At 45.2% G+C, this 25,146-nt stretch overlaps 1 protein-coding gene across 4 annotated transcripts in view; it reads left to right on the forward strand.

The window, feature by feature from the left end:
- The window catches only part of LOC122727718 (transcriptional regulator QRICH1-like), a 50,789-nt gene that overhangs the window by 898 nt on the left and 24,745 nt on the right, over positions 1 to 25,146 (forward strand). The window contains exon 1 of one of the 4 annotated variants that reach the window (XM_043965444.1): positions 23,462 to 23,528. The exons of 1 other annotated variant lie outside the window; for it this stretch is intronic. The gene's annotated coding sequence lies outside the window, so the exon portion shown is untranslated. Of the gene's footprint in view, positions 1 to 23,461; positions 23,529 to 25,146 lie in introns of those variants that run through there. 2 more of the 4 variants (XM_043965443.1, XM_043965442.1) reach the window with 2 other exon arrangements.

The raw sequence follows: 25,146 nt of genomic DNA on the forward strand, positions 1-25,146 counted from the left end.
CCGAGGGAGGCGCCCCCGCCCGCCCTCACATCTGGCCGATGGGGTCTAGTCGCCGCTGCAACACGTGGCCGACGCCCTGCCTGGCTCTTCTCCATCCCCTGTATCCCCGCATCTCTCCTATACCTCGCCCGGAGGCGGCTGGGGCCCCAGGCCCACCCCGCTCCCAACCCCGCATATGGGACCCTGTGTATCCACTCTCCCCGCAGGGTGCTCTAGCCCTACTGGCTGTCCCCAGTTCCCTCCGAGGCCCTCAAGCTACCCCCCTGCCACTGCCAATCCTCCCCCTCCCAATATGGCTCTCTGCTCTAGTCTCTCCGAGCACCCCGCCCCAGCCCCTGGCTCATCCTTTCCCCTCCAGCCCTCTCATAGGTGGCAGCATCCGGGAGGAAAACCTTTGGACACATAGTTGGGTCGGAAGGAGGGAAGACAGGGAAGCGAAGGTGGACCTGACTCCGCAGAGCCCGAATCCCCTTCGGGTAGCTCTCTCCCTGACAAACTAGGGGACACTAGGAAACTTTCCAGAGACTGGTACCTTTCCCCTCATGTCACTCCCTGATATCACCCTCATCAATGTCATGCTCATGACCAGTGGAAAGTGCTCTGCCCTTGGGGGCTCCTGCTGAGGTGGAAGGAACTCAGAAAGTCTAGTGTCTAGTTGTGCTCTGCTACTTAGACCAGTCACATTCCATCTCGGAACCTCAGTTTCTATCTCTGCACTATATCTCAATCCCTTGCCTCTTCTTTAAGTATTACTTTACGTGCATTACTTAATTTAGGGAGTTGTTGTGTGGAAGGGAAATACTATGATCATGGGGGCTGGTGTCTTCCCTTGGCCGTGTTCGGCACCTTCCCCGTTGCCCTCTGTCAGTGAAAGAAATGGGATCCTGTTTTGGGAACTCTTAAGGGTACTCTGTGAGACTGGATTCAATTATTCTAGTTTTTGAAATAATGGGATATGACTCCATGTGATCATTTGGATTTCCTTATGTGTCATCTTCAGTGAATCATTCATTGTGGCATGGTGGTGACCCTGCTCTGTCAAAGCCCACGTTCTGAAACATTCTGCAGAGCTGAGGAAGCTTTGTGGATGGTCCCAGCATCAGTCGGAGTGTGCTTTCCGACAGTCAGCCAGCCTAGCTGAATAAAGAGAGGATCATAACCAGGAGGCTGGCCGCTGGGTGATCAAGAATACAAAGGGTCCCTCAGTCCCTTCCGAGTCTGCAGTGACAGCGGCAGAGGTGGAGAATGGGTCAGAGAATGTTAGAATTATAGAGTTTTTAGACCTCTATCAACTTTGTTTTGTTTTGTGGGGCAATGGGGGGTTAAGTGACTTGCCCAGGGTCACACAGCTAGTAAGTGTCAAGTGTCTGAGGCTGGATTTGAACTCAGGTACTCCTGAATCCAGGGCCGGTGCTTTATCCACTGTGCCACCTAGCTGCCCCAGACCTCTATCAACTTTAACTTAGGTATTGGTACTCTAAATGTGAGGCCTTTGTTCATCGATCGATCGATCAATCATCATTTATTAAGAGCCTGTTATCTGTCAGGCACTTTGCCTGGGGATACAAGAAAGGAAAACAAAACTGCCCTTCCTCAAGGAGCTTACAATCTAAATGAGGGAGACACTGAAAACAATTAGGTACAAACAAAACACACACATCGTAGACAGAATGTAACCTTGGAGAAGGCACTAGCTTTAGAGTGGGAACTAGATGGGCCTCTGGCAGAAGGCAGCACCTGAGCTGATTGCAAGGCTCCTGAGAGGTGGAGGTAAGGAGGGCGGGCATTCCAGGACGGGGGGGACAGCCAGGGCAAAGGAAGGTGCAGACACTGTGACTGCAAGGAACAGTGAGTGGAGTAGGGAGGAAGCATGAGCCAGGGCAGTGCCTGGTTAAGGAGAGAAGAGGGCAGGTGTCATAGAGATAGAAATGATGAGATTTAGCTAGGGGGGGGGGGATGGAAGGTGGAAAGGAGTCAAGGATGGCGCCCAGAAAATCCTGGAGGACTTGGAGGATGGTGGTGTCCTCAACAGTGTGGTGGGTTGGGAAGAGAGGATGGTGTTGGGAAAAGATAATGAGTTCTGCTTTAGATGGGTTGAGTTTGAAATGCCTCTGGGGCATCCACAGAGAGTAGGGAGGATGGCAGCAATCCACTAAAAAGGAAGAGAGGATGAGATCACACCACCACAGGTACATGTAAAGGGGTCAGTCTTTGTGAGAAAGGCCACTTTGTCAGAGATGAATGAAGGAAAAGCTAGTGAGGATGATGGTAATGAGATATAGGATGAGAAGGGGGGGTAGAAGAGGGAACTCTGAGAGAAAAGCCTACATTTGGGGGGAGGTTGTATTACTCTGGGGAAAACTAGCTAAATGGAAGGACATCTCATAGGTTCTTTTTGGAGAGGAAAAAAAGGAGGGTGGACTTGGTTATCTCATAGGTTCTTTTTGGAGAGGAAAAAAAGGAGGGTGGACTTGGTTTTAATGTTTGTTCAAAGATGACAAGAGATACTTGGTCATGTTGCACTGCAGTGTTTGGGACAAATAAACTCAAAAAGGCTGCTGTGGAGATAACTATAGTCTACACAGAAACTTTTATAGATGAGGAAGATGAGAAATTCCATGAAAAAATTTGATGATTGTTCAATTAAATAAATAGATATTTGTTTACCTGGTGACTTCAATGCAAGGGTGGGCATAGGGAAGGCCAGTGAGAATTATGAAAACAAATAAGAAACAGGAAAGACTAAAGGCTTGTAGACTGCACGAGAAATCGACACCTATAGATTACAGATACCTTCTTTTTAAAAAAAAATTATTTTATTATTTTCCAGTTACATATTACATATAAGGATAGTTTTCAACATTTGTTTTCACTGGATTTTTAGTTCCAATTTTTTTCTTTTCTCCCCCTCAACCCCTTCCCTCCCTCCTCCTCAAGACGGAAAGCAGTCTCATATAGGTTGTATATGTACAATCACATCAAACATATTTCTACATTAGTCATTTTGTGAAAGAAGAATCAGAGCACAAAGCAAAAACCTCAAACAAGAAGAAAAAAAAAAACAGTCCAAAAGTAGAAACGTATTAGCCAACCTGATAGCTGTGAGGTGGTACCTCAAAGTTGTTTTAATTTGCATTTCTCTGATCAGTAGTGATACAAATACCTTCTTTAAGAAGAAAATCAGGAAGTGTTGAACGCAGCAGGCACCCAACAGTGTAACAGAGATGAAACATTATATTTGGACAGGAAATGATGAGTTATTGCTATGGAAGTTATTTATGAGAGAATTTTCTTTGTATAGTTAGGCCATGGACTTGTTAAAGCAAAAATCAAAATCATGACCAAATTAGAAGAAAAAGATCATGGAGGATATACAGTGTGGAGTCCAAAAGAAAGAAGGATTTCCTAGAAATGGTGAGGTCCTTCAGACACTCTCTGTATATAACACTGTACTATTTGCATCAAGATTCAGAACATCTCAGAGCCTGATAAATGAAATACACAATCACTTAAAAGAGTTCAGTCTCACAATTCACACAAGAACCAATAAGTGGATGAAGAATGCCTGTTAATTAGACTAGGAAATGCAGCTGTATGGAGAGCCAATGGAGCTTAACCACCTATGTTGATTGTTTACATGATTCCTGCAGATGGGAAATGAATTGGAGGAAGGAAGTAGGCTGGATTTCTTTTTTTTATATAAATAAAAGTATTTTATTATTTCCAGTTACACATAAGGATAGTTATTATTAACATTTTTTTTCATAGGATTTTTAGTTCCAAATTTTTCTCCCACCCTCCCTTCCCTCCCTCCTCCCCAAGACAGAAAGAAGTCTGATATAGGTTGCATATGTACAATCACATTAAACATATTTCTGCATTAGCCATCTTGTTAAAGAAGAATCAGAGCACAAGGGAAAAACCTCAAAAAAGAAGGGAAAAAACCAGCCCAAAGGTAGAAATGGTATGGTTCAATCTGCATTCATAATCCACAGTTCTTTTTTTCCTGAATGTTGAGAACATTTTCTGTCATAAGTTCTTTGAAACTGTTTTGGATCATTGAACTGCTGAGAAGAGCCAAGTCTATTGTTCATCACACAGTGTTGCTGTTACTGTGTACAATGTTCTCCTGGTTCTGCTCTTCTCAGTGAGCATGAGTTCATGTAAGTCCTTCCAGGTTTCTCTGAATTCCTGCTCATCATTTCTTACAGTAAAATAGTATTCCATTAGGGGCAGGTAGGTGGCACAGTGGATAAAGCACCTGCCCTGGATTCAGAAGGACCTGAGTTCAAATCTGACCTCAGACACTTGACACTTACTAGCTGTGTGACCTTGGGCAAGTCACTTAACCCTCATTGCTCCTCAAAAAGAAAAGAAAAAAAAAGAACAATAGTATTCCTTTACATTCATATACCACAACTTGTTCAGCCATTCCCCAATTGATGGGCATTCCCTCGATTTCCAATTCTTTGCCACCACAAAGACAGCCACTATGAATATTTTTTGTACAAGTGGGTCCTTTTCCCTCTTCTAGGATCTCTTTGGGATGCAGACCTAGCAGTGGTACCACTGGGTCAAAGGGTATGAACAGTCCCATAGCCTTTTGGACATAGATCCAAATTGCTCTCCAGAATAGTTGGATCACTTCACAGCTCCACCAATAATGCATTAGTGTTCCAACTTTTCCATATCTTCTCCAACATTTATTATTTTCCTTTTTTGTCATATTAGCCAATCTGATAGGTGTGAGATGGTACCTCAGAGTTGTTTTAATTCGCATTTCTCTAATCAATAGTGATTTAGAGCATTTTTTCATATGGCAATAGATAGCTTTGATATCTTCATCAGGCTGGATTTCATTGTGAAATGCTTTTAATGACACCAAACTTCTCCCTAAAACAAAAACCCATCTCTTCTTTCCTTTTTTTTTTTTTTTACACCAATATTCTTATGGTGATAGTGTGTTGTTGCGAGCCATGGAATGTTACAATCTTCAAAGAATCAACATTTCAAGTCATCCAAAGAGCAATAGATAGAGAGAAGTACAATAGGGGGCACAGGTAGGCCAAGGCCCATTGCCACTGAAGAAGAATCAGCATAAAAGATGCCATTAAAGGGGGCAGGCTGGGTATCAACAACAATCTACATGATGAATTGGCACTCAGGTAATGCCAAGAGGTATGAAAGAAGGCCCTCCATGTTTTGGTGTACCTTTTATGGAGAATTTAGGAGAGAGTACAGAAAAGAGTTGCAAAAAATGAGAAAGAATGAATGGGTTGCTATCTGCATCAAGAGAGGGAGTAGCCCTCTATCTATTGAACTGAGTCACTCAGGCCAAGCTGGTAAAGGAACTGAGCTCCCCAGCATAATTTCTCCACAAAGACCTAGGAAATGCAATTCTGATTGGGAAATCCAATAAACCTATCATGGCAAGTGATATTTCCAAAGCAGGTCAGGATAGGAAGAGAAACAGAGTGGCCTGTGGACACTGGGACAGGCTCTACCCAGCAGGGCACCAAAGAGCATTTCAGTGTGAAGGAACTGAGAGAGAACTAAGGCTGTGCACCATGGAAAGAAGAGGCTCCAGACCCAGACCCAAGGGTCCTGACCTTGCTTCTGGGTTACAGATCCAGGGTGGACTGTGTAGGGAACCTGGGCTAAGGGGATCTGGACTTGCACTCCAGAGTGGCATTCTAGGGTGAGGACTAGTTAACATGTACTATCCTGTGTATTGAGCAAGGAGCAAGCTTAGAAGCAAACAGTGACAGGGCCACTCTGACCCCAGGAGCAGAGCTAGGTCTCAGTTCCAGCCTTCACCCTGGTCTGAAGTATATAGTCAAATATCCAGGGCAGAAAACCCAGACTGAAGGGGGCCTGCATTTTTGTCACTCTCAATGGTAAAACTTTCTAGCTGGCTCATGGCAGCTGAGGCCAGAAGCAGTTTACTGGTACTCTAATTAGGGACAAGCCCATATGTATGTTGCTCAGACCCAAATCTAGGTAAAAATCTTATAGACCAGGAGGGCAGCAATCAGACTTTGCCCTGTACTAGACCACCCTGGAAACACTGAAAGCTTCTAAGTCCCTAAGATCCTGGAATAATACAACACATAATACCCTGGGAAAGCAGAAGGACCCGAGGACATGAGCTCAGCTCAGATCTTCCCTCTAGAAATGCCCAGAACATGACTCTAATATAAAGTCTAAAGTCAGGAAGTAAGCTCATGAGCAAACAAGAAAAAGAATTCCACCATAAAGAGACATTATGGTGGGGGCGGCTAGGTGGTGCAGTGGATAGAGCACCGGCCCTGGATTCAGGAGTACCTGGGTTCAAATCCGACCTCAGACACTTGACACTTACTAGCTGTGTGACCCTGGGCAAGTCACTTAACTCCCATTGCCCGCAAAAAAAAAAAAAAAAAAGAGAGACATTATGGTGACAGGGACATTCAAGACAAACCCAGGAGAATGGCTCCAAAACATCTATAAGCAAAGCCTCAGAGAAAAACACAGTGTGGTTACAAGTTCAACTAGAATTCCTAAAAAGAGATGAAGCAAGTGGGTTTTGTCTTTTAAACTTCTTAACAAACATTTATTTTTTCCAGTTACATGTAAGGGTAGTTTTCAACATTCATTTTCACAAGATTTAGAGTTCTAAATTTTTCTCCCTCCCTCCCTTTCCTCCCCCCTCCACAAGACAGCAACCAGGTTATATATGTACAATCCACAAGTGCTCTTTTTAATCAGTTCTTTCTATGACGGTGGATAGTAAGCTTCATCATTAGTCCCTTGGGATTGTCTTGGATCATTGTATTGATGAGAGTAGTTAACTCATTCACAATTGCTCATTGAACAATACTGCTGTCACTATGCACAATGTCCTCCTAGTTCTGCTCACTTTACTAGACATCAGTTCATGAGTCTTTCCAGGATTTTCTGGGATCATCCTGTTTGTCATTTCCTATAGCACAAGACCATTCCACTACAATCATATACTACAGCTTCTTCAGTCATTCCTCAATTAATGGACATTCCCTTGATTCTCAATTCTTAACCACCATAAAAAGTTGCTATAAATATTTTTTGTACAATTTCCCCCCCTTTCTCTTTTTCATGATTACTATTGTTAACTGTTTCCCTTCCATCCTATTCCCTTCCCCATGATATTTATTCTCTTATCCATCTTCTTTCATCCTATCCCTCTTCAAAAGGGATTTGCTTCTGTCTGTCTCCTCCCCCAATCTGCCCTTCCTTCTTTTGCCCCTCTCTCTTTATCCCCTTCCCCTCATATCTTCCAGAAGGGTTATAGAGATTACTCCACCCAATTGAGTGTGTATGTTGTTCCCTCCTTAAATCAATTCAGATGAGATTGAGGTCTTTGAGCCAATTCTGATGAGTGTTAGGTTCATTTACTGCCCAGATTAAATAGATTAGTCCACCCAGTTGGGTGTGTGTGTTAATTCCTCATTGAGGCAACTCTGATGAGTTTAAGTTCTTTGAGCCTTTTCTGATGAGTGTAAAATTCATTTACTGCCCTGCTCCTCCCCCATATCTTCCCCCACTCCATAAGCCCTTTCCTGCTTCTTTCATGTAGGATTTCACCTCTGCCCTTCCCCCTCCCCCAGTGCATTCCCCATCACCCCTCAATTTAACCCTAAAGATGTCATCATGGGGCAGCTAGGTGACACAGTGGACAAAGCATCCACCCTGGACCCAGGGGGATCGCAGCCAAAAACCAGCCTCAAACATGACAGTCACCCACTGCACGACCCCAGGTATGTCCCCCAACTCTAATTTTTTTTATGGTTCTCTAGGGCCTTGTATTTGTAAGTCAAATTTGCTATTCAGTTCAGGTCTTTTCATCACAAATACCTGAAAGTCCTCTTTTTATTAAAATCCCATTTTTTCCCTCTGAAAGATCAGTTTTGCTGGGTAGGTGATTCTTGGTTGTAGTCCCCATTCCTTTGCCCTCTGGAATATCATATTCCATGCCCTCCAGTCCTTTAATGTAGAAGCTGCTAGATTTTGTGCTATCCTGACTGGGGCTCCACAGTACTTGAATTCTTTCTTTTTGGCAGCTTACAATATTTTCTCCTTGACCTAAGAGCTCTGGAATTAGCCTATAATATTCCTAGGAATTTTCCTTTTGGGATCTCTTTCTGGAGGTGATTGGTGGATTCTTTGAATTTCTATTCTGCCTTCTGCTTCTAGAATATCAGGGCAATTTTCCCTGACAATTTCTTGGAGGATGATGTCTGAGCTCTCTCCTTGATCATGGTTTTCAGGTAGACCAATAATTTTCAAATGATCTCTCCTGGACCTATTTTCCAGGTCAGCAGTTTTTCCCAGAAGATATTTCACATTGCCCTCTATTTTTTTTATTCATTTGGATTTGCTTTATTGTGTCTTGGTTTCTCATAAAGTTACTAGCTTCCATTTGTTCAATCCTAATTCTTAGGCAATTATTTTCTTTTTTTTGTTTTGTTTTGTTTTGTTTGTTTGTTTTTTTTTTTTGCGGGGCAATGGGGGTTAAGTGACTTGCCCAGGGTCACACAGCTAGTAAGTGTTAAGTGTCTGAGGCTGGATTTGAACTCGGGTACTCCTGAATCCAGGGCCAGCGCTTTAACCACTGCGCCATCTAGCTGCCCCCGGCAATTATTTTCATCAGAGAGCTTTTGTACCTTTTTTCCATTTGGCCAATTTGACTTTTCAAGCTGTTGACTTTTTTTCTCATGTCTTTCCTGCATCACCCTCATTTCTCTTTCCATTTTTTCCTCCACCTCTCTAACTTTATCTTCAAAGTCCTTTTTGAGCACCTCTATGGCCCAAGACCAATTCATATTTTCGTGGAAGCTTTAGATATAGGGGCCCTGATGTTGACATCTTCCTCTGAGGGTGCACCTTGCCTTTCTCTGTCTGCTCATCTTACCTTTCTTTTACTTGACTTTTAGTTCTTTAAAGTGGGGCACTGTTTCCAGGCTGTAGTATCCCAAGCTTCAGAAGTCCCAGGTGGTATGATTTAAGGAGAATCAGGTTCTTCATTCACTTGGCCTGTTCCCTGGTCTGTAGATGACCCCAGACCAACTTGCTAATCAACCAGCTTTGTATGTTGTGGTTGTCAGCTCCGATGAGCCTGTGCCCCCTCCCCCACCTGGGCCACTGCTACTCAAGCCTACCTCCTGGTTACCCTCAGGGGTGAAAAACCGAAGTTCTGCCTCAGCACCAGCATAGACCCCTGTAGTCTCCCCGCTGCCCAGGGCTCAGCCCTCTCACCAAACTGTGAGCTTAGTTCCAGACGACACTGGCTCTTCAGCTGATTCAGAGGCTCTGGGGGTCTCCTTCTCTGGGACTGGATCTGTGTCAGGGTGACTGTGGGGTTGGGTTCCATTCCTGTCTCAGCACAGCAGCTCCCTCCTTCTGACCTTCCAAGCCATTCTTGGTTACAAGATGATTTCAGCACATTCTTCTGTAGTTTTTACTGCTCCAGGCATTGTCCTATGGCATTATTTCGATGTTTTTTGGAATGATCATGTCATGACTTTGAGAGCTCACTGCCTTTCCTTGCCATCTTGGCTCCGCCCCAGAACTAAAGTTACTTCTTGATATTTTTCCAGTTGAGTTACAGCCTGAAGCAAGTTTTTAAAAAGAGTTATAAATGATTTTAAAAAATCAAATGAGAGGAAAAAATAGGAAAACAATGAGAGTTAATGGAAGAAAGATAAGAAAAAAGAACAACTTTTAATAAAGGGTCTAAAACCTTACCAAATAAACAAACTCCCTGAATACTAGAATAGACCAAATAAGGGGCAGCTAGGTAGCACAGTGGATAAAGCACTGGCCCTGGAGGACTCGAGTTCAAATTCAGACTCAGACACTTGCCACTTACTAGCTATGTGACCCTGGGCAAGTCACTTAACCCTCACTGCCTTGCAAAAAAAAAAAAAAGAATAGACCAAATAGAAGCTAATGATTCCATGAGACCTTAAGAAACATTAAAAAAGTCAAAAGACTGAAAAAAAAAAAGAACATTTTAGGTATTTCATACCAACAACAACTGATTCAGGAAACACATAAAGGAGAGAAAATTTAAGGATCACTGAACTACTTGAAAGCCATGATTTTTTTAAAAAAGCCTAAATATCATAATTGAAGAAACCTTAAAAGTGCTCAGATCTTAGAGAGTAAAGTGAAAATAGAAAATATCCACTGGTTACTTCCTGAAAGAAACCCCAAAATGAAAACTCCCAGAAACATGATAGTCTTAAATCCAGAGCTTCCATATTGAAGGGAAAAAATACTGCAAACAACTAGACAAAGAATTTAAGTGTTGAAGCAGCCAGTCAGAACCATAGAGACCTAAGCAGAGAATATGGACCACAACATTTCTGAAGGCAAATGATATATTGGCTTACAACTAAGGTAACTTATCCACAATAATTGAAAATAATCCCATAAGGGAAAAACAGGTCTTTAATGAAACAGAGGACTTCCAAGCATTTTTTTTGGAGGGGGGCAATGATGGTTAAGCGACTTGCCTAGGGTCACACCTAGTAAGTGTCAAGCGACTGAGGCTGGATTTGAGTTCAGGTCCTTCTGAATCCAGGGCCAGTGCTTTATCCACTTTGCCACCTAGCTGCCCCCTTCTAAGCATTCTTGATGAAAAGATCAGAGCTGTATAGAAACTTTGAACTACCAACACAGAAGTTAAGAGAAGGTAAACACAAATACACACACATAGTTGAGTATAGAAATATATTTCTCTCAACAGGGAAAAGGGAGGGAAAGGGGAAAAGGAAAAGGGAAGGAATAGGATGGAGAGTAGATTAATCTAAGGGGGGGACTAGTCTTAAGTAAAATAAACTCTAAGAAGGGTGGATTTTGAAGGGGCACTTTAAAGAAAAGAAAAGAAAATAGGCTCCGAATCTGTCATTGGCCTCTGGGTAAGGGAAAGAGAAGAGGGTCAGGGAGCAAGATCAGATTGCAGCAGTCCAGAGCACTGGGGCTGAGCTCACTCATCTGTCACCACCCTCTTTATAAAAAGGGGGTGGGAAACAACAACAAAAGGAGAAGCATCAGGGAATAAGATGGAGGTAAACCACCATTAATAATCATAACCCATAAAATGGCCTCATGTTCCAAAGAGCTGGGCCCTTAGTTTCCCTCTGATTGTGAAGTCAAGGGAAGACTATCCACATTTTGGGAGCTGGCCTCCAGCTCTGCAGGGAGAGTATTTCAGCACAGGTGTCCCTTATGCCACAGGATCCTGTTTCCCTTCTGCACTTAGCTCATTTCTGATTACTCTTCGGTGGGCAAGACTTCCTAAGACTTTAAACTTAAGTCGAAGGCAGGGACTGTTTCATTTATTGTCTCTGTAACCCAAAGTGCCCGGCACAGTGGCTGACATACAGTAGCTTTCTCTCAGTCTCTGGAAAGGTTTCTTAACCTGGAGTCCAAGGAATCGAATTAGATTTCCTTTGTGATCCCTGATAATGATAAAGTTCTGAAGGGATACATGTATCATCATCCCATATTAAAATGATATAAACAGTTTATCCTTGTTTAATCCCTTAGGATTATTCATTTGTGTTTACCTTTTAATATTTCTCTTAACCGCTGTGTTTGTAGTTCAAGGACTTATTTTTTAAAAAACATATTTTGATCATGATATTTAAATCTAACTGATTTCCTTTGTATTTTATTCTATGAATTTAAAAACATGTTTCTGAGGAGGGGACCGGAGGCTTCCTTAGGCTGCCAATGGGGCCCAGGGCTAAGGAAAGGTTGAGAATGCCTGGTTCAGGGGTTGTCTATGAGCAAGCCCTCAAGTATCCTAGGAGAACTCTATGCTGAAAGAACAAACCTTTGTTTTTTTGTTTTTTGGTGAGGCAATTGGGGTTAAGTGACTTGTCCGGGGTCACATAGCTGGTTAAGTGTCAAGTGTCTGAAGCCGGATTTGAACTCAGGTCCTCCTGAATCCAGGGCTGGTGCTCTATCCACTGCGCCACCTAGCTGCCCCAAGAACAAACTTTTGTCATGTGAATAATCCCCATCACTCCTTCCCTACCTCCCAGGTTGGGTTTTCTTCACTCGGGCTCACTTATACACAATTGGTTCTCAAAAATTCAGGTTCTGATGACCCAGGGTATGATCATCCCTTTGTTGGGGAAAGGCTAAGGATTTGAAATGACCTAATCTGTTAATAAGTTCCAAATATCAACTGCTTACGTGGAAGATGAGGGAGGCTCGTCTAGATTGAGGTTAATTTGTAAAAGATCCAGGGGTTTTAGTGGCCCACAAGTTCAGTGTGAGTAATTACTGTAATATGGCAAGCAAGAGTCGATATGACTGACTGTAGGCTGTGTTAAGAGAGGCTTGACATCTTCAGCAGCAGTTGTCTGCCCCAGTTCCTGTGTGCCAAAGAGGACTGTGCTCAGTTCTGGCATGACTCTTTCAGGAAGGGCACTGATCAGCTGGCTGGACAGAGTCCAGCAGAAAGTCAGCAGGTGAAATGCCTTGAGATCAGCTGAAGGAAGAAGGGATGGATGGTCTGGAGAGAAGACCAAGAGTGGGGCACTACAGTTCTGTTCAAAGATCTCCAGGACTGACACTAGCAGAGGGATAATACTTATCTGCCTGGCCCCAGAAGGCACAAGTTAGAGGAATGAGGGAAAGTTGCAAGGCAGCAAATTTTGGCTCAGTACCAAGAGCATCAGAAGAGTTCCAGTGTGGAATGGACTATGGTGGGGGGCGGAGAGTGGGCTGCCCCTCAATGGGGCTCTTCAGGCAAAGGCTGGGGGACACTTCTCTGGGATTCAATAGAGGGCATTGAGGAAGGCAATTGGGATCTTCGCACTGGAAGGCAGATCGGAGGCTTTTGAGGACAAACACTACCTGCCCCACGATCCCGTCTACACTGACTCCAAGACATGGTCATCCATCCTTCAAGTCACCAGCTCAAGGGCTTGGCTAGGGGATATAAGGGGAACCCAAGGTATGCCTGGGAAGATGAGGGCAGCAGGCCAATCAGTTTTTGGAGAGCACTAATCGTTGGGAAAGCTGGCTGTTAATTCCCAGATTATTCTCAGTTCTGCTCTGTGAGACTATATCAAAGCCGAACCCCTCTTTCTTTCTTTTTTTTTGCGGGGCAATGGGGGTTAAGTGACTTGCCCAGGGTCACATAGCTAGTAAGTGTTAAGTATCTGAGGCCGGATTTGAACTCAGGTCCTCCTGACTCCAGGGCTGGTGCTCTATCCACTGGGCCACCTAGCTGCCCCGAACCCCTCTTTCAAAGGGCAGCCTTTCAGATACTTGAAGAGAGCTACCGAATCACCATTAAGTCAAAGTGGCCTTGAAGAAGCCACTAAGTTACTGAGGAGGAGGAGATGATCTGTATCTGTGGAGGGAGCTTCCACACAGAGAGTTCCTGAGGCTGATGAAATTGCGGGTCCAGATCAAAACTTTTTAAAGTACAAGGCTCTGGGGCAACAAAGACAAACCCTCCGGGCTTGCAACAAGCGTCTGTTCTATGGGGGTTTACAACATGTATATGCATCATTCAGTTGGTAAGCAGACACAAGGTAATCCAAGGAGGGAGGGAGCATCAGCGATATGAGGATGAAGGACGGCTTCAGGGAGGAGGTAGCTGACGACTTGAGCCTAGAAAGGAAAGGAGGATTCAAAGAGGCAAGGATGATGGGGCTGTGCTTCCAGGTGAGGGGCAGTCTAGGGAACACACAGAGAGGACAAATGGAGCACTGGCTTTGGGAGATGACTAGAAACAGCCAGTGGAGGGGGTGACAAGGTCGGTGGGAGCCAGATTGTCAGAGAGCATTCTCAGCTGGGCTGAAGAGTTTGTACCTTGTCAAAGAGCCGATTGGGAGCTATGGAGGGGAAGGCTTCTGAGCAGGGGGTGAGGTGGTTATGCCTGTGCTGCCTTGGGAAGGCTCTTTTTCAGAAAGTAGGGAGGCTGGGAATAACATGGACCTGGGAGGAATGGGAAATCAGGAAGCCTCTTAGGAGTCTCTTAGAATTGGTCCAGGTAAGAAGTGATGAAGTCCTGACCTGGGGTGGGGCTACCAGGTTTGTAGTTGGTGATGCAACAGAGAGAGCGCTGGGCATGGAGTAGGGAAGACCTGAAAGTAAATCTTATAGACACTTACTAGCTTTGTGAGTGACCTTGCCCAAGTCACTTAACTGGGCAAGTCTGCCTCAGTTTTCTCAGCTGCAAAATGGGGATAATAATAGCACCTACGTCCCAGGTTGTTGTGAGGATCAAATGAGGTATTCGTAAAACATGCTTAGTATAGTGCCTGGCACAAAGTAGGTGTTTTGTAAATGCTTGTTTCCTTCCTTCTCCTCCGACCCCTCCCCCCAAGGAAAAGAATTGATTTCAGTAAAGATCAATGAGATTTGACTGATGGAATAATGGAGGAAGAAGAGTGGACAGGCAAGGATTGTTCCAGTGTAATAAATGTGGATGTCAGAAACAGAGATAAGGAAAAGGAAAAGTTTTATGGAGGAAAAAACAAATAAACAGCAGTTTAGGACAGGCTGAATTGGAGGTGCCAATGGAATAGAAACAGAGAAATTCCAGCAGGCAAGAAAAGAGTTCAGGAGAGAGATTAGCACTTTATACAAAAATTAAGTTGGTCTAGAAAGTCACTGGGGTCCTTACCAACTCTATACTTTTGTGATTCTTTTTATTTTTTAAAAATGTAATAAACATTTTTATTTATAGGTTTGGGTTCCAATTTTTATCCCTCCTTCCCTTCCTACCCTCCCCACTCCCTGAGGTGGTAAGCAATAAGATATGGGTTATAAATGTATGATTATGTAAAACATTATCATATTTGTCATTTTTTACAAGAAAACTTGATTAAAAGAAAAAAGTGAAAGAAAGTGAAAAATAGCCTGCTTCAGTTTGTTCTATTAATATCAGTTCTTTCTTTGGAGATAGATAGTATGTTTTATCAATAGTCCTTTGGGATTGTCTTGGATCATTATATTGTTGAGAATAGTTAAGTCATTCACAGTTCTTCATCAAACAATGTTGCTGTTACTGTGCAAAATGTTCTCTTGGTTCTGCTTACTTCACTATACATCAGTTCATACAAGTCTTTCCAGGCCTTTCTGAAATCATCCTGCTTGTCATTTTTTATAGCACAATAATATTCCATCACTATCATATACCACAGATTCTTTAGCCATTTCCGAATTGATGGGCATTCCTCTGATCACCAATTCTTAGCCACCACAAAAAGAGCTAATATCAATATTTTTGTATCTGTCTTTTTCTTTTTTGGGGATATCTTTGGGATATAAACCTAGCAGTGATATTGCTGGATCAAAGGGTATGTGCAGTTCTATAGCCTTTTGGACATAGCTTCAAATTGCTCTCCAGAATGGTTGGATCTTTTCACAACTCCACCAACAGTGCATTAGTGTTGTAGCTTTCCTACATCCCCTCCAACATCCAATATTTTCTATTTTTGTTATAGTTGCCATTCAGATAGGTGTGCGATGATACCTCAGAGTTGTTTTAATTTTCATTTCTCTGATCAATAGAGAGATTATTTTTCATATGATTATAGATAGCTTTGATTTTTTTGTCTGAAAACTGCCTGTTCATAACTTTTGATCATTTATCAATTGGGGAATGACTTGTATTTTTATAAATTTGACTCAGTTCTCTATAAATTTGAAAAATGAGGCCTTTATCAGTGTGATGAAATAATGAGATTTAGCAGATACTCAGAGACCCACCTGGAGATTAATCTAGACTGATTGAATCAAGTGAGAGGGATTGGCTGCTGATTAGCCTACTTCAAGTTAACTGGATTGTAATCACACCTGGCTAGCCCTTAAGAAGGTATTGTTCTCAGAAGCTAGACTGTGAACTCAACTTGAGAACACCTTCAAAGACAATGGATTTGGATGACGCCAACCAATCAGCTTGAAGCAGTGTGTAAGGACCGCCTCTGTTCAGACCTATAAAAAGCTTCCACAATCAGTTTGCTAGAGAGAGTTCCTGATTGAAGCAGGCTTGTGGCAGAGGACTTGAGGAAGAACCAGACCAGGCTGGAACTCTAGGCTAAATAGGCTTTTTTCTTAACTTTCTGAACTCCATGGGAATATCTGTATGCTTTAATAAATGTTTAATGCCCAAGGACTGGCGCTAAAGCTTCTAATTTAAGGCGACCACAATTTAGATTTTAAACATCACATCAGAGATATTTGTTTCAAAAATTCTTTCCCAGTTTTCTGCTTCCCTTGTAATCTTGGTCACATTAGTTTTGTTTGTACAAAAGCTTTTCAATTTTATATAATCAAAATTATCTATTTTATATTTTGTTTTACTCTCTATATCTGCACTGGTCCTAAATTCTTCCTTTGCCCACAAACCTGATAGGTAAACAATTCCATACTCTCTTTGTGATTTTTTTTAGAGATGAAATCCATGGCCATCTCGGCTAAGTCTTGACAGATTCCTTTAAGTGCATTTTTCATAATATATTATTTTTCAATGTATATATTGCATTTTTTCTCCTGAATGAACTCTGGAAACCCCATTCTTGTGGTCTATAATACAGTCATCAAGGAAGAGGGAAATAAGATCTAGACACAGAATGCCAAGAAAGGAATGACAACACTATAAGAGGAATGAAAGGGATAGAATGGGTAATCCAAATGATAGATCAGAGGATGGTAGAATCAGGGCTGCAATGGATCTTTGAGGCCTCATAGGCCAATGGTCTCATTTTTTTCAGATGAGAAAACTGAAGCTCAGGGACGAGTGACTTGCCCAAGAACACACAGGGGTAGAGATGGGATTTGAAAACAAGGCTTCTGACTCCAAAACACATGATCATCCCACTGTGTCACCTTGATCAGGTTGGCAGATTTCTGAGTCCAGGGAATATCAATCAGTCACCCAACAAGCACTTACTGTGTGCCAGGAACCGTGCTAAGTGCCAAGGATACACAGAAAGGCAAAACACTAAAACAACTCCTGCTTCCAAGGTACTTATACATTAATGGGGGAGACAACTGAAATAAATAAGGTACACTCGAGATAGAAAGTATATTTAGAGGGAAGGGTAGTATCAGTAGGGGATATATGGCCAAGGAAGACCAAAAGAACATGGATTTGAACGAGCCCTGAAAGAAGACAGTGATGCCAAGATGGCAGAAGTGGGGAGGGATCGTATTTCAGGCATATGGGAGACTAGAGATGGTGTGTGGTATTCTAGGAACAACAAATGGGCCAGGATGGTGGGACTGCTCTCAGGGAAAGGAACAGAGAGAGAAGACCAGAAAGATAGGGAAGGACCATGTGGTGAAGAGCCTTAAATGCCAAACAGAGAACTTCCTATGGATCATGGAGGAAAAGGAGAATCATGGGAATTTATTGAGCAGGGAGGCGATATGGTCAGTCCTGCACTTTTGGGAAACTGTTTTGCAGGTGTGTGGAGGATAGACTGGGGAGAGATGAGACTGATTAGAGGGGACAGCTAGGTGGCAGAGGGCCAGGCTTCAAATATGGCCTCATGACACTTGCTAGCTGTATGACCCTGGGCAAGTCACTTAAGCCCAAGTGCCTCTGAGAGAGAGAGAGAGAGAGAGAGAGAGAGAGAGAGAGAGAGAGAGAAGAGGACTAATGCAATAGTCCAGACAAGAGGTGATGAGTCTGAACTAGGGTGGTGGCTGTGTGAATGGAGAAAAGGGGACAGAGAAGAGGGAGGTTGTGAAGGTGAAAATCACTACTTTTGACAATGGATGGAATGAGGGGGGCGTTGAATGTGAGGGAGGAGTTGAGGACAAGGCCAAGTTTGCAAATCTGGGCTACAGAGAGGCTAGGGGTTCCGCCCACAGTCACAGGAAAGTGCATGGGACGGCTTTGGGGGAAAGACAATGAGTTCTGCTTTGGACATGATGTGAGATGACTACAGGATACCCAGGTCAAAAGGGTCAATAGGCAGAGGAGGTGCGTGACTGGAGATCAGAAAAGAGATTAAGACTGGAGCTATAGACGTAGGAATCAACTGCAGAGATAATAACTGAACCCACGGGAGCTGATGCAATCGACAAGGGAGATACTATAGGGAGAAAACAGAAGAGGAGCTAGTGAGGGAAGAATTCACTATTGGTCAAAAACTACTGGGAAAACTGGAAGGTCTGGCAGAATCTATGTCTAAACCAACATCTTCTGTGATCCTTTCTGTCTCTTGTTTGTTCATGAACTTTTCTCCCTTCCATACACCTGAAATATTAATTTCTTTCTTGCTCCTCTTACTTGTTTATGATGTCACATTATATGTCTTACTGATAGATCACATATCCATTTGGAGCTTATCTTGGCGAGATGTTGGTTTAGACATAGATTCTGCCAGACCTTCCAGTTTTCCCAGTAAAATTTTCTCCCTCCCTCCCAAAGCAATCTGATATAGGATAGACATTACAATCATATTAAACATATTTCCACATTAGTCATGTTATGAGAGAAGAATCAGAACAAAAGGGAAAAAAAAACAGAAGAAAGAAGAAACAAAAAACCACAAAAAGTGAAAATAGCCTGCTTCGATCTGCATTCAGACTCCATAGTTCTTTTTCTGCCTGTGAAGGGCATTTTCCATCACGAGTCCTTTGGAATCGTCTTGGATCATTGTATTGCTGAGAAGAGCTAAGTCCATTACAATTGACTGTCCCACTGTGTTACTGATACTGTATATAGTGTTCTCTTGGTTCTGCTCATTTCTAAGTGAGGGCTTCTTGAGACAGCTGGAGGAGATTGAAGGTTAGAGAGAGTGGGGATAAAACAGGTTTTGAAGACAGGAACAACTCAAGATAGATAGGGCTAGGGGCGGCTAGGTGGCGCAGTGGATAAAGCACCGGCCCTGGATTCAGGAGTTCCTGAGTTCAAATCCGGCCTCAGACACTTGACACTTACTAGCTGTGTGACCCTGGGCAAGTCACTTAACCCCATTGCCCCGTAAAAAAAAAAACAAAAAACAAAAAACAAAAAAAGATAGATAGGGCTCAATGATCAGGAAGAGTTTAGGAAATAGTGAAAGTTGAAAGCCTTGGGAATGAAGGGAGAGGTCTATAGTTGCTGGTTCTAAAGGAGGAGCTGGTGCCCTGTGAGGCTGCCTGGATCAGTGAGGCCTGAGGCTCAGCGCTGGATCCCTGCATCTTTCAGAGAATGGAGCAGAAGAGAGGGGATTCCCATCTCCTGCCCTCTCCTCAGCGCGCACGCACGCACGCACGCACGCACACATGTGCATACACCACTTGCATAAAAAGCAGAATTCAAATTCTGCCAGCTGCCCCAGCAGGGTGGATTACAGTTACTTTCACCAGCAGTGTCCAGGCCTGGGCGGGGTTGCAGAAGTCCCATATTTTTCCAGGAGCTGGATCATAGTTGGGTGAATTAAAGTTTGGGAGAGGGACGGTGAGGATTTCAGGGAAAAGAGCCTCTGCTCTGCACAAGGGGAGCTCTTCAGGGACCAACAAACTAACTGATTACGTCAAAGGTTTCTGAGCTAGGAGGGAGGGACCTTAGAGACTTCTGGTCCAATCCTCCTATTCATGTAAATCTCTAAAACATAACTGACAAGGGGTCACTCAGCCTGTGGCTGGAGGCCTCCAGGGAGGGGAGCAGTGCATTCCATTTCTGCACAGCTCCATTGGCAGCAAGTCCCCGCACTTTCCTGGATCTCTTCTCTGGGGCCAAGCAGACATGACAGTCCTCCGGATCCTTGAAGGTGGCCATCTTGTCCTCCCTAAGTCTTCTCTCCTCCAGGCTACACGCCTCCAGCTCCGAGTGATCCTTGGACTTCGAGGCCTATGGGCCGGCCACGCTTCTTGTTTTCTGGGCACGCTTCAGCTTTATCGTGGCACCCAGAAATGAACACGCTACTGCAGATCTGATCGGATCAAGGCAGAGCACGGAGGATCTCTTCTTTATCCTTTTCTGGACCTGGTTGCCAACCCTCTTCCCGCCCTTCTGGTGAAAAGGTGACTAGTTCATAAACAGATACCATGTGCAAGGAAACCTTTAGACCAGAACCCTAATGAGAAGTTTGGGGCTGACTTAGTCAACTCTTCTTTCTTGGTACTTCTGTTTCTGTGGCTAGAAATTGCTGCCTGTTCCTCTCATCCCTACCCCTGCCCTCTGAAAACCCTATTCCACTCTTCACAAATAAAAAGCATCAATAAAACTTTTTTTTTTTTTTTAAAGATTCACTTTGGGGCAGCTAGGTGACGCAGTGGATAGAGCACTGGCCCTGGAGTCAGGAGTACTTGAGTTCAAATTCGGCCTCAGACACTTAACACTTACTAGCTGTGTGACCCTGGGCAAGTCACTTAACCCCAATTGCCTCACTTAAAAAAAAAATTCACTTTGCCCCTCTCCATCTTCTGTGATGTTCATGGAAGCCTGGGTCTCTCCTGAAGACACAGATGGGTTGCTGTCTCCATATGTGCTGGCTACTTCTTTCTTCAGGCCCTCGGAATCTTCATTGTCCCCTTGTCCTTGCCCTTGTCCAGATACTCCCTTTGTTGTCATCACTCAGCACCTTCATTTCCTCTAAGGTTAATTAACTCCGTCTCCAGATGGCCTATGTGGATTCTTCCAGCCTTGACTACTGGCCTTCAGGTCACACTCTTCATCTTCCTCAATTAACTCAGTTTCTCTCCTTTCCTCCTTGTCAGTGACTTCAACATTTACATGAACTTTCAACCAGTTCAGCCTCAGTCACCACAATGTCAGGAGCTTAGCCTTAGACCTTACCATTAGCAGAGATCACTCTACCTGTAACATCTGTAACTGGTCCTTCATCTCTCTCCCTGTCCAAGCCTCACTTTTTTGATCACAAAGTTAAGTAGTTCAACTTTAAGCACAGCTGCCAGCTATTCAGAGTCCAGAAACTATCCTGTATTTCTCCTCCTTTTGACTGCTAAACTCCTAGAATCTTCTTTGATGACTACATACACTTTCTCTGCAATCACTTAAAAACCTCAACTTCTTAGTTTAGCTTTTGACCTCACTGCTCTCTTGAAATGTTCTGACAAAAACAACCAGTCATCTCTCTTTTTTGGGGTGGGCGATGAGGGTTAAGTGACTTGCCCAGGGTCACACAGGTGGTGTTGTGGAAATTTATTTGGATTTGGGGACCCTACCTTTAGGCTGAGATTAGAAAGCCTTAGGCCCTAAGGGTCTCTCCCCCTCCTCCTCAGCTTCAGCTGAGCCAAAAAGCCCTGTGGGCTGTACAAAACGCCAGGTCAGACAGCTGGGGGAAAAAGCCCCAGCTCCCTCCCACCTGAGCAGAGGGATCCGAGAGATACCGGGCTTGTCCAGGCTGGGCTCTGGTGAGGCATGTGATCCTGGAGCATCCCCCCCAGCCCTAGCCGCAGCCCTGACTGGCAGATTAGCTTGGTCTGTGGGGGCAGAGATTTGAGTGGAGAGAAGAAAAGGTATATATAGACCTGGGAGTTAGACAGCAAGAGGTTCGGTTGGACAAGGACAGACGAGAGAGGCTGAGAAGAGGTTCGGACAAGGAGAGCGGGAGGAGAGGAACAGCAACGTAGGACTAGGAGCAAAGGCGGCAGAAGACAGACTGAACAGGAGGCCACGGAGAGCACAGAAACGGTCAGCACAGGGTATAGGTTGGAGAAAGTGAAGATTAAGTGGAGCTAGAAGAAAGTAGCTGAGCAGGGAAAGTACATACCCTGAGGCGAGAGGCAGCTAATGCCCTTATAGTATTAAAAAAGTTCGAGGCACAGCAGGTGGGAAAGAGAGCCAGTGGAAAGAGACGTGCCACAACGCAGTCAGGTTGTACATTGTATTTCCCAGTATTCTTAATTTTAAATAGTATCTCTTAAATAAACGCTGCTTTGATTATTTAGTCAATAGGCTTCTTAATCCTTTGCTTATCAATTTTGGGAGTGGAGCAGTGTGGTGGAACTTTAGAAACGGCCCACATTAGATTAAGTCAGATAGCCAGTTAGTCAACAGTCCCAGATTAAGTACCCCAATCAGATTAGCCCCTCAAATTAGCCCCAGTCATTTAAAATATTTCTAGAGCGTCAAGTGTCTGAGGCCGGATTTGAACTCAGGTCTTTCTGACTCCAGGGCCAGTGTGCCACCCGCTAAATTAGATGACCTTTTCTCGGGTCTCATCTTTAACCTTCCTGCAGTTTTTAATGCTCTTGGCTTCTGGGATGCTGCCTTCTCCTGGTCTAACTGCTCATTCTCAAGGCTCTTTACTAGTTGCTTATCTTTTTTCTCCCTTGGGGATCTCATTTGCTCCCTTCTCTAGGCTCATTATTTCCAGTACTAATTTTCTTTCCTGAGCGAGCCTCAGATTCCCCTTGGCCCACGGCCATTTAGCTCAGTGTGGGCATGCCTGAAGCGGATGGACTCATTTTCTTCCCCACTCAACTGGGCCAGCCGAGGGCATCTCAGTCCCTCCCCGTCCCCCTAAGTTTGAAGACCCGGACTCATCTCGCAGCTCCCCGGCCATGAATGACTCACTCGGCTTCCTCAGTGGCCAATCCTGCCGATTCTAACCCCGAGAGCGCTCGCCCGTTTTTTCCTTCTCCGTCCTGCTCCAGAGCCACCCAGGTCAGACGGCCCCTCATTGGTCTCCCCGAGCCCCCGATCAGTCCTCGGGATAATTCACAGGTCTGACCCTCATCTTGGGATGACCGTGAGAGGTCTCGGAGGTGATCGGTCCCAAGCGCCTCATTTTGGAGGAGGCCGAGGCAGGGGACTCACCTTCTAGGGATGAGTCTCCTTTTCCGACGGGCCTGCGTGCGCCTTGTTTTCCTGGGGAGAAGGCAAGCCCTCCGAGGACAGGGCTGGTCTTATGCTTGTAGGTCTGGGGCTTGGTAAGCAGGCAGTGGGAGGGCACCCCCCGCTGTGCACTTGCCAATGCGGACATCCCCCGGGGCTCAGCTTGGCCCACCGGCTCTGGGTAGCCCTGCTTGGTCCCCATCGCCCCCTACCTTCTATCAGTCTTGTCCGAGGGGTGGCGAGCTTGGGCCGGAGGAGGCCTCATAAGGGCGCACAGAAGACTCCCACGAGCTCGGCGCCTGATCAGGCCCCACCCGCGGTAGAACCTTCCGCGTCCACTCCGGACTAGCCGGACCGATTGACAGAACGCTCCGGCCGCCGGCCCGCCAAACGCCCGGCCCCACCCCGCGCCGCCGCTGATTGGATGTGGGCGGACCTCCGCCCCGGCCAGCACCAGGGACCCGCTTATAATTGGGTGAGACGTCTCCACGTGATCCTCCACGCTTCCTAAACCCACTGCTGATTGGGTATGGAGTCTCCGCCCGGCCGTTTACGCCCTTGCCCCCGCCTTTCCGCTCTGGGAGGGCGACGTGGATTGGCTGAGGAAGTTTTCTCCGGCCCTGCCCATTGGCGAGGTTGAGGACAGTCGATTGGTCAGCAGTCTAGGGGGCGGGAGTCCGAGAGAAGAAGCGGGCGAGCAAGATGGCGGCAGCAGTGGCGTCGGACCCGAGCTGAGGTGACGCCCAGAGACCCTACCCCCTACCCCCTCGAGCCTGGGACCCCGCGAGCTCTGGAGGCCGCGACCCTGAGGGGACCCGGAGGCCGAAAGCCAGGGAGCGTCTCTGCCTGTGTCTCTTGTCTTTTTCTGTTTTGTGTTTTGTTTTTTTTAAATCCCTGCCTGTCTCCATATGTCTTCCAGTCTCTGTGTCTCTCCATCCGTCAGTCTCTGCCTTTTTTGTCTCTGTCTCTTGCGTCCCCTACCTGGGAGTTGCAAGGAGCTGCTTTGGGTCTGGGTGTACTAGGGTGGGCTGAGGCGGAAATTGGCTCCAAAGGTGCTTGTCTTTGGTTCTGTTGCCAGGTCACTTTCTCCCCCAGAGCCCGGACCCCCCCCCCCCCCGTCTGTGCCCCCCCCTCCCCCCCGCACGCCCCTTTGACGGAAGCGTCTGTTTCTAGTCCTATGAAGGTAGCAGTTGGTTTTTCCGGCGTGCAGAAAGCAAAGGAATTAATAGTGGATGAAGAGCTTCCTACTTGGAAACGCCTTTTAAAAGTGCTTCAAGACCCAGATTCCGGGTCCTGCCCCGGGTTTTGTCCCCAGGTGCTCCAGCGAGTGGCGGGATAGTATATGCCAGGCATCATTGCCCGGAAGGCGGGAAGCTCCTTGTCCCGAGAGGCAGGAGATGCCTGTTTCCGTTTGAAAAACGAGAGGGGAGTAACAGTAGACTTGGATTCTTGGCGGTGTTACTCACAGTGACATCTGGGTCAAGTCCCTTCTCCCCTCTTCATTCTACTGGGAGGATCTGTCCTAGTGTGAATTCCTTTCCCACTCCATGGATTAAACCCTGCGGCCTCTAAGCTCACAGACAACTCTCAAATTAAGTCATTTTGAGATCTGTAAAGTCTGGCCAAGAGGCAAAAGTGAAAAGTCTTGTTCTTATGCCATAGATTTTAAGCACTTGTAACTCTCCTACGAAAGTGCTATTTTCATTCGTCTCCACCTTGCTGACTGGCGGTTTTTTCTTTTACAATCTTACCGGTAGTTTTGAATACTCATCTACTTGAAAAGAAACAGGAGTCTGGAGGACAAAGTTAAGTTGCCCTTGACTGGATGAATGAAAAGTGTTGAGACCAGAGTAGCCATGTTGGGATATGGCATCAGGGCTTTTATGAAAGGAAGCTTGGCATGTAGGTAGTAAAGCCTATGAGAGACCCAGAATGGTGCTCTCTTCAGCCTAGCGGAGACCCGTTATTTATCAGAGGGATTGGTTTTGTTTTTCCCAATTTCCGAGGTTAGAGCTAGGAGCCAAGGGGATCCAAGAAGCAGATGGACAGTCAAAACTGCCCCAAAGTGTGATGGGCTGCCTCTGCCGTCAGGGAGTTCCCTATTCCTGAAGATTCTAGAATCACAGATTAGAGCTGCAAGGGAACTTAGAGGTCACTGAGTGCATCACAGAGTCCGTCGTCCTACGGATGGTGTTTTGGTCCCAAGACTTCCTGATTTGCACCTCCCCAGGATGTCATAGATTGAGATGTCATGGATCAGGGTATGGGTTGGACTTGAGGGTTTCCTGGCCCTTTCTGGCTCTTAGAGCTCAGGGCGTTAATTCTTGCTGGTTTGTATGTGGCCCTGGAGTTCC

The sequence above is a fragment of the Dromiciops gliroides genome, chromosome 5 (assembly GCF_019393635.1).
Source record: "Dromiciops gliroides isolate mDroGli1 chromosome 5, mDroGli1.pri, whole genome shotgun sequence".
Taxonomy (NCBI): Eukaryota; Metazoa; Chordata; class Mammalia; order Microbiotheria; family Microbiotheriidae; genus Dromiciops; species Dromiciops gliroides.